The 10509-nt window shown below is 45.9% G+C and overlaps 1 pseudogene; it reads left to right on the forward strand.

Moving 5' to 3' along the window:
- The first annotated feature begins 9495 nt into the window (after positions 1–9495).
- Positions 9496–9627, forward strand: LOC130344434 (U2 spliceosomal RNA; annotated as a pseudogene).
- Positions 9628–10509: the final 882 nt, after the last annotated feature.

Raw genomic sequence — 10509 nt, forward strand, 5'->3', positions numbered from 1 at the left:
GGGCACAGTTACATTACTCACCCTCACAGCCGCTCTGTGATCCCGGGAGGCCTGTCAGCTCTCGGCCCCCGTCTCCTTCCTGTGCTGGGGGCGGAGCCATCAATCAGGTCTTGGGGGCGTAGCCATTAATCAGGTCTTGGGGGCGGAGCCATCAATCAGGTTCAACACATTGCAGTGGTGGGGCCTGTGCGGGTGGGGGAATCAAACCATTATCGGTCCCCCACCCTGAGTTCCTGGGGGGGTTCCATCCCCCCTATGATTCCTACACCCCTGGTATCAGGACATCCCTATTTATTATAAATGGGGGGGGGGGGGGCGGCATCATAGCCCCCTCTGGTCTCCCCCCAGCGACGCCAGTGACCCAATTGACTTAAATAGAGTCTGCAGAGGATTTTCCTCGGTGGAAATTCTGCTGTCAAAGTCTGCTGCGGACAGCCTGCCCTAATTCATGCTGCAAGTTTGCTAGCAAATCCGCCCGTGTGAACAAGCTCTAAGGGCCAGTTCACATGTGTATATTTTCTGCTGTTGATTTGCTGTAGCAGATATTGCTACCCATCGAAGTAAATGACCAGCAAAATCTGCAGCAAAAAAAAAAAGGGACCCCTAAGGGTCCGTTCACACAAGAGGCTTTTTTGCATATTTCAGGCAGCATATTTTCTGCAGAAAATCTGCAGGGGATTTTGCTACCATTGATTTGGATGGGTCTGCAGAAAATCTGCAAATCTGACACTATTGCAGGTTTTCTGCTTATCTATTGGAGTTTTCTGCTTATCTATAGTAGCAAAATCCGCTGTGGATTATCTGCAGGAAAAATCTTTCCGAAATCAGCTTGTGTTTACAGACCCTAAGGGCTCGTTCACATGGGCGGATTTTATTGCGAGATAGCAAAGTGTGTCCTGCTGAGAGTTTGAATGGGGGCGGGCTCTCCATTGCTGATTTCCGGCAGCATAATTTCCACTACGGAAAATCAGCCACAGACCCCCATTGTAGGCCTGCATCCCTCCCCCTACCAATAATTTTAATGATACTTCAAATAGCGCCCCCAGCAGACTGCAGTGCACAGGGGGACAAGCCAGCTACAGTCCCCTCCAATATACAGTCCTATGTAAATATCCCTTCCCTACCTTAAACCTAATACATTCCTACGTAAATAACACTACTCCCCTCTCCTACAAAGAGTCCTATATAAACAACACTACCCCCCACTATACAGTCCCATGTAAATAACACCCCCTCCACTATACAGTCCCATGTAAATAACACCACCTCTTCTCTAACACACAGTCCCATGTAAATAGTATCACTGCCCCCTAACACACTTATCACTTGCATCCTGTACACTGTAATACTATATAATAGTGCAGCCCATGAGGCCCCGCCCCTTCCTGATAAAGGCCCCGCCCCTATCATGACGCCATTCCAGGAGCTACAGACCTAATGGTGGTGAGTGATCTTCCTCCTAAACTGCTCCATATAACTGTGGCCTCTTCCCCTGCACAGTGCACTGGCTGTACCACCCGGCTACAGGGCCGGATCATCATTGGCACTGTTGGAGCATCTGCTCCATGCTCCGGGCCCCGTGCCCGCAGGGGGCGCCGTCACATTCGGGACATCCCTGCGGGCTGCTCAGTAGCGGATCGGGGCCCCCCAATAGCCCGGCCGCGGCTACTTTAAAACGGGAAATGATGAGCCGGGGGGGGGGGGGGGGGGGGGGGGTTAATGATGAGCAGGGGGGTTAATGACGAGCAGGGGGGGTTAATGATGACCAGGGGGGGTTAATGATGAGCGGGGGGGGGGGGGGTTAATGATGAGCAGGGGGGTTAATGATGAGCAAGGGGGTAATTATGAGCAGGAGGGGTAATAATGAGCAGGGAGGTAATAATGAGCAGGGGGGTAATGTTGAGCAGGGATGAGCGGGGGGTTAATGATGAGCAGAGGGGGTTAATGATGAGCTGGGGGGGGGGGGTAATAATGAGCAGGGGGAGAATGATGAGCAGGGGGTAATGATGAGCAGGGGGGGTAATGATGAGCAGGAGGGAGAATGATGAGCAGGGGGGAATGATGAGCAGGGGGAGAATGATGAGCAGGGGGGAATGATGAGCAGGGGGAGAATGATGAGCAGGGGGGTAATGATAAACGGGGGGGAGAATGATGAGCAGGGGGGGAGAATGATGAGCAGGGGGGAGAATGATGAGCAGGGGGGAGAATGATGAGCAGGGGGGAGAATGATGAGCAGGGGGGAGAATGATGAGCAGGGGGGAGAATGATGAGCAGGAGGGGGGGAAAGGAGGCGGGCGGGTTTAAATATGGCACAGAGGCTGATAAAAGGGGGAGGAAGGGAGGGGGCAAACTGAGGATCACGGGGAATCAAAGTTGGGGGGATGATGAGGCGTATAGTCATTTATTTAACATTTATTTTTTCCCCTCAAATTTTCCTGTGAAAATGAGGGTGTGTGTTATATGCCAGTGCGTGTTATACGCAGATAAATACTGTAATTCCCCCCCCTCCCCTCACATTTTCCCAAAAGCTTGATTCAATTTCCACTAACTCTTGTAATTTATTGTTACCCCATAGGGGTGTGCATCCTATATTGTGATCAATATGTAAAATTTTTTTCATCTTATTCCACATCTTTTTAAATTTCCCCATTAAAGTGCCATTGTATAAACCATCTTTTTGGTGCTTATCTAGCTCAAGTGTTTCATATATGTTCTTTTTTTTATTTACATCCACCACCATTTGTAAGAACCTTGACTCTTCCCAATTCACAATGCGGACCAGATGCGAGGCAAGGTAGTATAGCAGAGGAGTTGGGCATACCCATCCCTCCCCTATCCCACAACGCCATGAACTGTCTATATTTTAGTCGAACCCTTTTTCTGGCCCATAGAAGCCTACCCAAAATTACTTCTATCTTACGAAACCAAGTATAACCTATCCACATTGGAGAGGCACTAAATACGAACAGAACCCGAGGGAGAACCACCATCTTAATAATCACCATCCATTCTGATATTGAGAGGGGCATCTTAATCCATGTTTCTACTCTCTTCTCTAACCTATTCAGAAAAGGACGTAAATTATTGACCAAGTATTTATCATTCGTTGAAGCTATTTTAACCCCTAGGTAAGAGAAACACTCCAATTTCCCCAGTATCTTCAGCTTACCCACCATCTCCCCTATATCCTCATCTAGAGGTAACAAGGTGGATTTACTCCAGTTAATCTCCAGTCCGGATAAAGGTGAGAATTTTTCAAATATCTTCATAATCTGGGGGATTTTCTCCTGGGGATGGGTGACAAAGAGGAGGATATCATCTGCAAATAATAAAATATTATTGGCCCCTCCGTTAACCCCAAAACCTTCGAATAGCTTACTCTTCCTTATCCATACTGCTAGGGGTTCTATATAAAGTATAAATAATAAGGGTGAGAGAGGACACCCTTGTCTTGTGCCTCTGCTTAATTTAAACGGACAGGAAGAGATACCATCGAGTATAACTCTTGCCTCTGAATTTGAATATAACAACTAAATGTACCTCAGGAAAGTTGGTCCAATTCCCATTTGCCTTAATACCTCCCAAAGGTATCCCCACTCTACCCTGTCGAAGGCTTTTGTAGCATCCAAGGACAGGACAGAGCGGGGACCCTGGGCATTACTCTGTATAGCGTCAAAGATCTGGTGAATATTATCGTGGACTGTCCTCCCAGATATAACCCCCCCCTGTTCTTTACCCACTACTGATTCCACGACCTTATCAAGTCTTCTAGCCAAGTCTTTTGCAATTATTTTAATATCCGTGTTCAACAAGGATATAGGGCGATATGAGCCCAATTCTAAAGGGTCCTTATCTTTCTTCCTAATTAATGTAATATAGGCTTCGAACATAGATTTAGGTAGGGTGCCCCCCCCCCTCCAGGATTCATTTATTGTCTCTAGCAGTTTTGGGAGTAGGAAGGTTGAATACCTTCTATACATTTGAAATGGAATGCCATCGGAACCAGGAGATGTATTCCCTTTGATTGATGCTAACGTATCTTCTAATTCCTGAAGTGTGATTGTTTCCTCCAAGAGGTCCCTCATATCCTCCGTTATTCTAGGAAGGCCAATCCCCCTCAAAAAGTTTATTACTTCATTTTGATCGATATGTTCCCCTGTATATAGACCAGAAAAGAAAGAGCAAACCATCTGCGCTATCTCATCCTTATCTGTTGATATAATACCTTCTGCCCCTCTCAATGCTACAATGCCACTCTCTTCCCCTTGATCCCTAAGTAGGTTGGCCAATGTTTTATTAGGTTTCCCTTTCTCAAAGTAATTAAATTGCCCCTTGAAGTATATCTTATTTTCTGCTTTTTTAAGTAAGTTCCGCTTGGGCTGCTTTAAGCTCCAGCAGCTGTTCTCCTCCCCCTCCTTCTTCTATCTCCACCTCCAATGAGACCACTTTACTGCTCAGTCTTAATTCTTCCTTAGCATATCCTTTTTATTTTATTTTTTATTATTATTTTTTTAACTCTTCCTATGTACAACCCTCTCAAATATGCCTTCATGGAGTCCCAGATGAACTGAAGACCCACCGAACCGTAATTAACTGTCCAAAAGGCCTCCAGTTCCCCGGTAAACCAGTCATGGTCTCCTATTAATTCTATCCAGTGGGGGTTGAGCCGGAATCCTGATTTCCTTGCACTCCTTCACTCCGATGGGAGTTGTAGCTTTATAACAGCTGGAGAGCCACTTGAACCAAGGTGATTGGTGGAGGTCTAAGCAGTCGGACCACCACCATAAAAATGGGCTGCTTATTTTAAAATGCCTGGGCTTATTTTTGGCCCCAGTGCGGCCCTGCCTGTCATTCATTATTATATTTGTGTGGTCGAGGTAAGGAGTTCGTCAGGGATTGGGGAAGCGGGTCATCGAGGGGTAGGGGGGCCCAGGACAAATTTTCGCATCGGGGCCCTGTGATTTCTAGCTACGCCCCTGGCTGGAGGCTGTATGTCTGTGGGGAACTGCAACCTACTGTGGGGGAACTGCAACCTAATGTGGGGGAACTGGGGGTGGGGTTGGTGGAGAAAAGTGTAGTGGAGAAGGACCAGGAGGGCATGGGGGGCTGAAGTTAGGTTGTTTGGGGGGGGTGGGGTGGGGGGTTGAGGTAAGGTAAGTGTGGGTTTGGTAAAGGGGGCAGAGGAGTGTGAAGGGGACTGAGGGGGGGTAGGGGGTGCAGAAAAGTGGAATAGTGGAGAAGGACCAGGAGTGTTGAAGGGGGGGGACTTAAAGGAATACTCGGGGATAAGATGTCTAGGGGTGCAGTACCCCTTTAAGGACCAGGGGAGGACTAAGGCTAAGTTTCCAGAGAAGGCAAAAGCACAAGAAAAAAAAGGCAAAAATTACCATAACACAGGACAAAGTAGCAGCAGTTTTTCTGTGTTTTTGCAGGTAAAAAAACGGGGAAACCTAGCCTTAGGGGTCTCTGGGAGCAGGAGTCTGGAGGAGGACTTAGGGGTCTGGGGGAATTAGGGCTCGTCCACACAACGAACTTCCGCCAGCAGAATTTTGCTTGTTTTCAATGGGACGCTGCTGCTCTGTGCACACTACGGAAGACACAGTGTGTGGTAGTATTATTGTTAGAGGTCATGATGTTTGGCAGTATAATATACAGAGTACACAGGGTTTGGCAGTATTATATTTAGGAAGCACAGTCTCTTGTAGGGTTATAATGAGTGTTGTCTTTATACAGAGGATGAGGATCGGCTGGCAAAGTGAGGAACCAATGATGTCCAGGCGTCAAACTTTACAGAGGAAGATGGAGCTGGAAGAAGACCTGGCGTCCGGACCAGATGAAGAAGAAAAGGAAAGACAGCAGAGAAGATGTCTCCTGTGAGTGATTTTATGTTTGTGTATTCTCCTGACTCCCATTAGGTCTCTTCTCACTTCTAAGTTTTGCAGTAATAATGGATTTTTACACTGTACCCCAATTTGAGGCTCCAGCTGTTACAAAACTACAACTCCTATAATGCCTGAAGCTCTCCAGACATAATGGGTGTTGTAGCTTTGCAACAGCTGAAAAGAGTGACTTGAACTGAAGTGATTTGAGACCATGCAGCCATTTTATTTTAACGGGGGCCTGACTCCTGTGACACCCACCAAAAAAATAAAAAAAAGGGGACATAGTCTAATATACCCAGGCCTATTTTTGGTCTGATAATGAAGTGCTCCGTCTTCCAGGCAGTCGTAATCTGGCCCTGCCCGGCTGTGCAGGGGAAGACAAGGAAGAGCGGCCACAGTCCAGTCCAGCAGCAGCCAAAAGATTCGGACACAGGGTTGGTCCTGCAGGTGGACTGCTAAAGGATATGGCGTTCCTGCTGTGAAAAATGTGCAGGGATGCCATTCCTATGAGTTCCTGCAGGACTCGAGCCCTGGCTTTTTTTCTGTGATACCCGTTATGTCCATTGAAAGCAACGGGCACTTTGTTTGCCTGTGTCCTACAGAAGGTGCCAGTCACTGACAGAATGCAATGGGATGCCTGCTAGGGTTGCCACATTTCTTGCAAAAATAAAATACCAGCCGTGCTAATTTGCATAATTATTTGATGTATGCGTGACATCACAGGAAGTGATAGAAGAGATACAATTCATATGCAGGGGATTGAAATAGCACAGGGACCCTGCCTATTTGGCAGCTCGGGCCATGGCCGCCAGGGCTGGTGCAAGGATTTTTGTCACCCTAAACAAAACCTCATTTTGCCGCCCCTTTGTCTCTGCCCTTTGCTCTGCCCTTTGGTCTAACCCTTATTTGCACTGCCCCCCTCCCCCCTTTAATGACTGTTAGACTATGTCCACACGTTAGGTTTTCCATGCAGAATTGCACACTGGAATTTCAGCACTGGAAATAGCTGGCACAGAAATTCAAATTCTGGCATCCGTAGAAAGAATAGACATGTCTGCTCAGAAATACATTGCCATCTATGAGACAGCGAATTTCTGACCAATCTTAGCGCCAGCATGTTCTTATACCGCTCCATTAGGTTATTCACACATAAATTTTCTGTGTAGACATTCGGCCATGTGAACATAGCCTTACAATCAAAATTCTGTAGGTGGACCCTGAAAAGTATATCCTGATGTGATTGGATGTATATTTACACAAGATGCAAACAATGGACCAGTGCTCTCATCATGTATGACAGGTCCTGGCAGCCAGGAACCTGCCAGTAGTGGCAATCATCAATGATCGCTTTAATGTTTGTCATTAACCCCTCAGATGCTGTGATCAAAGCAGATTATGGCAAGTGAGGCAATGTGGGCATTATATTCAAGGATTGAATCACTCGTGTCAATCTGGTGATCATTCAAAATGGTGGATGGAGGTCTTCTTACCTGCCTCCTCCACTCTCTAGGGTACCATTCATCAAAAAAAAGGCTCATGCATGGAACTTGCTGGGTGTCATATGGTTGCCTCAGCAACTGCACCACCCAGCATCAGTTGCCTCTTTCCCCACTGCATTATGCAGATCGTGCAGGAGAGCAGCTTTGGACACTTAAAAAAAAAACTAATTTCATGCACATTTTGCTAACACTATTTTTCACACAAAAATAAAATAAATGAGTCAAACAAGTTAAAGAATGGTTTTAAAAGGGGAACTTTATTTATTATATATTAAAATGTTTGTGTAGGGGATTTTTTGTAACCTTCCATCACTCACAAAGAGCGTACAGTAACTAACTCAGGACAGGAAAAACCTCCAGAGGGGAGGAAACCTGTAGGGAATCCATGGCTACTGTATTGCCCTTCCTCTGGGCATACTAAAGGAGGTTACCTCTATAATTTGGGCAAATGTGTCTGTGTATGTGCATGATTCGAGGGGCTGTGCCTTCATCCAAATTCTTGCTGTAGGTCCGTAAATCTAGGCCTTCATCCAACGTCTTGATAGTCCGGAAATGCTACTCCACATCCTGGAAATAGTGCATCTAAGATAGGGAAACAAAAGATAGATTATTTACATGTTTATTATAGAAATGCACATGGAACTGTACTAAAGACCTTTTGGACACAACAATGTGATACTTACCAGTCACAGTAGTGTATATGACTTTGCATTCACGTTCCCTACAGTGTCCAGCACCGACCCCTCACTGATGTAGAATGAGCAGGAGCAGTGTTATATCTGCTCAGTGCTGCTCTCTGGTGGACAATGGTTATGACATCACATGTGTGACACGCTGTTACCTCCTGGGAGTTCTATTTCAGTAATGCTGCTCTCGGATTGGCTGAAAATTAAAAAAGCTTTATAATATATTCTATATGACTGTTATCTAAGGGATTTTGGGCAATTTTTTTTTATTAAAATGGCGCTACTCCCTGCGGGTGCGTTATACTTGTTTCTCCTAACCAGACGCTCAGTATTTGTAATATCATTTGGTGGCCCCAACAGCCTGGGCCCATAGGTTTCTTACATAGATCAGTGCAGCTCCGGCAGGCTCAATGAGCAGTGCTGGGTGCCGGGACATCTGACAAGTGACATCCCTGATGTTGCGGTCTGGAGCGAAGGATGTCACTCATCAGATGTCCCGGCAGCCATTGATTTAAAGTGGTCGTGGCTCCTGCTGCCAGTTCAAGATCAGAAACCATGGTCCTAGATTGACATACTGCACCACTCATCCCCTGTGGCTGTCCACCTGTTGCAAAACTACAACTCCCAGCATGCCCTGGACATGCTTGGAGTTGTAGCTTTGCAACAGCTGGACAGACGTCTGTCAAAAGAGGGGGTGGGGGGGGGGACACCAAAAATAAAGCAACGTGGGCTTTGAAAAATGCCACACATAAGTTGTGTTTAATCACAGCCTAAGCCTAGGAACAGACACAGACGCAATTCTTGTTTGATGTTTTTTTTTTTTTTTTTTTTTTTGGTGGGGGGGGAGTTTATTAAAACCTGTGCAGAGGTAAAGTTGACCAGTTGCCCATAACAACCATTCAGATCGCTTCTTTCATTTTTAAAAAGGCCTCTGAAATGTGAAAGAAGCGATCTGATTGGTTGCTATGGGCAACTGGTCAACTTTACCTCTGCACAGGTTTTCATACATCTCCCCCAATGTGTATTATTATTATTATTTTCCCCCTGGCTTTTCTCATTACCAGTCATGTGATTCTTTCATCATGTGACCCAAGGATTTCTATTAAAAACATTGGGAAGAAAAACACCAAAACTTCATAAAAAAAACATGCTCTCGGCATCCAACAGATTTGAAAGCCTAAAAAGGCCATAAAAGGATGAAGAAAACCCCATTAGTGTCTGGCATTTCATATTACTCTATTGATTCCAACATAACATGTGCCCGCAGCGAGCATGATGTTTTTTTCTGACAAAAACGTCAAGTGTAATCCCAGCCGAAATTAGTGTTTTCACAATAAGTTGGGACAGACTGCGGGCTGTGCTATATATTTGCATAGTTGCATCATACAGCGCATGTCGCATTTAGGCGGCTGCGTTCTGATGACATTTATGGCTTTTGGCCTTTTGGCTAAGATCAAGTGTAGTATCTGTTCTTATCAGTGCCTCGGAGCATTTTGGGTTCTGAGGAATCAGCTCGACGGCTGCTCTGATGTGACCCTTTATAAAGCATTAGTACGGCCTCACCTGGAATATGCTGTTCAGTTTTGGGCACCAGTCCATAAAAGGGACACTGCGGAGCTGGAAAGGGTGTAGAGACATGCGACTAAACTAATATGGGGCATGGAACATTTTAGCTATGAGGAGCGATTAAAGGAGTTACAATTGTTTAGTCTTAAGAAGAGACGTTTAAGGGGGGATATGATAAATGTATATAAATGGCCCATACAAAAAATATGGAGAAAAACTGTTCCAGGTTAAACCCCCCAAAGGACGAGGGGGCACTCCCTCCGTCTGGAGAAGAAAAGGTTTAGTCTAAAGGGGCGACACACCTTCTTTACCATAAGAACTGTGAATTTATGGAACAGTCTACCTCAGGAACTGGTCACAGCAGGAACAATTAATAGCTTTAAAACAGGGTTAGATACATTCCTGGAACAAAATAACATTAATGCTTATGCAGAATTATAAAACTACATCCCTTCCCCTTATCCCCTTACACCCTTCCCTTCAATTCCCTGGTTGGACTTGATGGATGTATGTCTTTTGTCAACCATACTAACTATGTAACTATGACCTGTTCCCTCCAGGACTCACCATGAGGCTGAGGGGGTTGAAGGCCGAGGTACTTTTGTGCCTCGGGGAATGGTGACCCTGAGGAGCCGAAACTCACTGGGTGTAATAGGTCACTGAGTGAACACACTGCACCACGCGCTCTTCACCTTTGGCAATCACCCCTTTGATTCCCGGCCTTCTGGCTAGGATCGGGGACATTTTTATAGATCCGTCGGATGTCTGGGCCGTACTTCACGGCGCACATTCATTTAATTATTTAGGTCTGTTTTTTCACTATGCTATTTCTACATGTGATTGTTTGTCACAGGATTTGTCAGGATGCAGTAACCC

The sequence above is a fragment of the Hyla sarda genome, chromosome 1 (assembly GCF_029499605.1).
Source record: "Hyla sarda isolate aHylSar1 chromosome 1, aHylSar1.hap1, whole genome shotgun sequence".
In the NCBI taxonomy this organism is placed as follows: domain Eukaryota; kingdom Metazoa; phylum Chordata; class Amphibia; order Anura; family Hylidae; genus Hyla; species Hyla sarda.